Raw genomic sequence first — 4,408 nt, 5'->3', positions numbered from 1 at the left:
GTATATCTGTTTAATGAAAGGAGACAGGGTGATGTCAAGGGTTGTGTGCGTGTGTGTGTGTGTTTCTGTGTATATCTGTTTAATGGCAGAAAACCATGTGGTGGTGAAGGGTTATGTGTGTGTGTTTCTGTGTCTGTCTATTTAATGGCAGGAGACAGGGGGATGGTGTCGAGATGTGTGTTTTTCTTTTTATACCTGTTTAATTCCCGGTGAGTGTGTGATGGTGGACCATTGTGTGTGTGAGTGTGTGTGCGTGGGTTTATGTGTAGATCTGTGTAATGGCAGGAGACAGTGTGGTCGTGGATGATTGTCTATGTGTTTCTGTGTATATTTGTTTAATGTCAGAAAACAATGTGGTGGTGAAGGGGTGTGTGTGTGTGTGTGTGTGTGTGTGTGTGTGTGTGTGTGTGTGTGTGTGTGTGTGTGTGTGTGTGTGTGTGTGTGTGTGTGTGTGTGTGTGTGTGTGTGTGTGTGTGTGTGTGTGTGTGTGTGTGTGTGTTTCTGTGTATATCTGTTTAATGCCAGGAGACAGGAGGGTGGTTTAGAGATTTGTGTGTGGTTCTGTGTATATCTGTTTATTGACCGGAGGCAAGGTGTTGGAGCAAGGTTGTGTGTGTGTGTGTGTGCTTCTGCGTATATCTGCTTATTAGCGTGAGACAACGTGGTGGTGGAGGCTTGTGTTGTATATTTTAGTGTATATCAGATTACTGGCAAGAAACAGGATTTTGGTGAAGAGTTGTGTGTCTGTGTTTTTGTGTATATTTATTTAATGGAAGGAGGCAGCGTGATGGTAGAGGTTTGTGTGAGTTTCTGCATATATCTGCTTAATGGCAGGAGACAGGATAGTGGTGGAACGTTGTGTGCTTGTGTTTCTGTCTGTACCTGTTTAATAACAGAAGACAGGTATTGGTGCAGTTTGGTGTGTATGTGTTTCTGCATTTTACCTTAACTGTGAAATTTGCTGCAGAGATGTTCACACCTGGACATTAGCCACATGGATACCAACTGAGATGGAATTTTGTGTTGGAACTGAGTTGGAAACGTGTCTTTTTCTTACGTTTTCAAGACGCCAATTACGCGAAAGATCCCCAGTTTGAAACCGAGTCGAAACTGCTTTGTTCTTCAACTGCAGAAGGTGCTGGATCCAGGTTCCAATCTCGAAAGGGGCGTGGGTTCGAATACCAGCACTGCCATTTCTGCAGATCAACTCCAACGCTGCGGCTTGTTAAAATCGCAAGCAGCTCTGCTGTTCCAGGCAAGTTGAGCTTTTACTGGAACCGAATGGAGACTGTTATTTCATCGCTGTTGTGAAACAAAGTCGAGCGGTGACTCGACTCGTCGTTATTTGTTTTTGTGGCGAATGGGAAAATCGTTCCAATGAATTTCGATGTGATATGTTATTGAATTTCTCCCATTTCCTTCATTTCCGTCCTGGAGACATCGGAAGGGAAAAGTAATCTAATCGAGACTGAGATTGGTGAAATTTACTTTTTATGGCCCATTCTTATTATGTTCTTTCTTTCTCTCTTTTCAGCATTGTCTGGCAAGTGGTGGTGCACTAAGGCTCCAGTATGTTTGAAAGAGTAGTTTGGAATTGCCCTGTTGTTAGTTGTGAGATTAATTTATGACTCATGCCCTCGGACTGTCTCACATTTAGCATTCCTGCTTCGCTGTGTCTGAAAATACATTAGGTATGCCAGTTTTGTTTGTGTTCCGTGTCAAATGCTTTCTGTTTTGCGATTCGCTCAATACATTTCGAGTTGACAGGGTTTCTGAGGTAACTTCCAGCAGCAAAAATCCTCAACTGAGAATCTGGGAAAATTTCACGGAGTATGGTCAGTCGGAGCAAAAGTAAGAAAGTCGTTCGTTTCTGCAGTGTTTCACAATACTACCTTTCCCGTGAGCAGTCGAACAGACTAAATGATTGTGCCACAGACTGCGACGGCAAACTCCGCTAAAAAGTAATCCTTTTAAGCCAATGTAAGCAACACACGTTATTGGGGTACACCGCGTGGAAACAGATACTTCGGTGTATCTCGTCCATGCTCATCACATAGCCAAAATTAAACAAGTCCCGTTCCCCAGCATTTGGCCCCAATCCCTCTAAACTCATCCTATCCAGAAACTCATCCGATTACCTTTGCAATTTTCTGAGTGTAATAGCCTCCTCCACTTCCTCTGGTAGCTCATGGCAAACACGCACAACCTTCTTTGTGGGAAATGTGCCTCAGGTCCTTTGTCAATTGCAACCCACTCACCTTAAACCTATGCTCTCGAGTTTTCAACTCACCCCAACTTGGGTAAAACACGTAAATACTCAGTTTACAAACCTTCCATCAGATCATGTCGCAGCCGTTCCGCTGCAGGGAAAGTCATCCCAAACTATTCCAACTCGCCCTACGGTCCAAACATTGACGACATCTTTGTCTATATTTTGTCATCAATTTCACGGGTCTTTGTTTTACGTTTTCAAGATGTCAATTCCGCTGGACAACAACGAGCTGTTGGAAACAGAAAGGTGAAACGTAGAATGGCTTCAACTTTCAGTGCTGGATGGTACTTAGCCGCAGGTCGGGCACCTGCGGCTTGTTTCTGTAGTGTCGTGGTCATCACGTTCGCCTCCCACGCGAAAGGTCCCCAGATCGAAACTGGGCAGAAACGGCTTTGCTCTTCAGCTGCTGCCTTTTACATGGACAAGAACGGAGCTTTCTTGCTTGCTTTCCCATCTGCAAACCTGCCTTCGAATTTGCTTGAACAAATCTGCTCTCGTAGTGAAATGTAATGTAATGCAATTCCATTTAATTACTGTGCAAAGCATTGTAAAGTTTTTCTCCAACCTGGTTCTGATCATATGAAATTCTGTTTGAGAGTGTAGTTACCGCCTTCTGATCCTTCCACGAAAAGCATTTCCAATTGTGCAGGCGGCCCGGTTCAAAGACAGGGAAGAAGCTGATGCGCTGGTGTCACAGCGCACCACGGATTCCTGAACTTGTCTGTCTGTCAAATGTAGCCCAAAGTCGTCTCTGAAAGCCTTCATTTGGAAGCTCTCTGTCGTTATTCAACGTGCGAGAATTGGCACCAGAGGTCCTGAATCATGTTTTGGAGCAAGTCGCACGTTAGTGGCTCATTCAACCAGCAACAGCAATGAAAGAAATTACACTCTCAGAGGAACCTTTGGACTTGTGCTTTCATAGCGTCGCTAGTATTAAGGTGCGCCCCGAGATCTAAGTCATGTTGGAACTGAAATGGAGGAATCGACAGAGAGGCTACAGAATGACATCGCATCCATTTGGTTTTCTTTAAATCACTGACGAGCAGGAAAATGTACACGGAGAGGGCGAGTGGGGAAGTGAGGCTGTTGCAGCTCTGGTGAAACTCCTTCTTTGTGATTCACTCAGCAGCCAGAGACGTGAAAGTGACTCAGGCGTGAGAACTCTTCACATCGAGAACAAAAAGCACTCAAGGGCAGTTAGCACCTCTTCTGGAGTGGGGGTGGGGTGAGGTAATTACCTTTTGACTTCTGTTACTATGTTCAGAAAATGCCTTTTAGATTGAGGTGAACAGAAACTGCATTTCTATAAAGCACCATGGAATTTAGCAACATTTATTGAGTCGCTTCACGTCGATTTCCACACAGGTTTCCAACTCATGTCCAGGAGAGAACATCTATGCAGCAAATTGCACGGTTAAGGTAAAAGGCAAGGAAAGTGGCATCTCGAACTGGCTCCGAGGTCAGAGCATCCTCAAAATGTGATCTGTCGTTCTTGGATTGTAATGCTACCTCCGGTTTTAGGGTGGAGAACATTCTTTGGGACTCGTATTCTGCAAAACAGTGACAGTGACTGAAACTATGCTGCACGGTATGATGTGGAACACGGCCTGCTCAGCTTTGTGCATTTTCCCTGTAGTCCGGTGTGTTTCATGTTCCGTGTAAACGTGAAAGGTGTCCTGTTTCGAGCAATGGGTGAAATCATTTAGCAAAGCAAGAATCGAAATTGCAGTAATGTCAAGCAGCTCATGGTAATTTAACCTAATCATAAGCGAACATATGTTCTCACGCACTCACAGATACATTTGTAGCTGAAAAGAGTCTGAGAAGATAGACTCAGCTTACCATTGATTTTTGTCTGGATTGATGGGCTATCAATATCTGCTGCGAAATTGTCATTGCAGCCGGGCACATCCCAGCAGCTGTGCGAGTCGGAGAGGGAACATGGAACCCTTTTCATGTGACTTTGCATCTGTTGTTATGCAGGAGCACAATTGGAAATGCAAGAAAAGTGGAAGTAGGGCCGATAGATAGCGTGGCCCAGCGGTCTAAGGCGCTGGATGAAGGCTTCAGTCTCGCGAGGGGCGTGCGTTCGAATCCCACCACTGCGATTTTTGCTCATTAGCTCCGACTCCGCAG

At 44.9% G+C, this 4,408-nt stretch overlaps 1 non-coding gene across 1 annotated transcript; it reads left to right on the top strand.

Moving 5' to 3' along the window:
• The first annotated feature begins 2,588 nt into the window (after positions 1–2,588).
• On the top strand, positions 2,589–2,661 carry trnav-aac (transfer RNA valine (anticodon AAC)). The gene has a single exon. It is a non-coding gene; the product is annotated as a tRNA-Gly (tRNA).
• Positions 2,662–4,408: the final 1,747 nt, after the last annotated feature.

The sequence above is a fragment of the Chiloscyllium plagiosum genome, unplaced genomic scaffold (genome assembly GCF_037043375.1).
Source record: "Chiloscyllium plagiosum isolate Xiang-an unplaced genomic scaffold, Cpla_swu_hap1 HiC_scaffold_40, whole genome shotgun sequence".
Classification (NCBI taxonomy): domain Eukaryota; kingdom Metazoa; phylum Chordata; class Chondrichthyes; order Orectolobiformes; family Hemiscylliidae; genus Chiloscyllium; species Chiloscyllium plagiosum.
The sequence above is the reverse complement of the archived record's forward strand: the minus strand, read 5'-3'. Positions and strand labels throughout refer to the sequence as shown.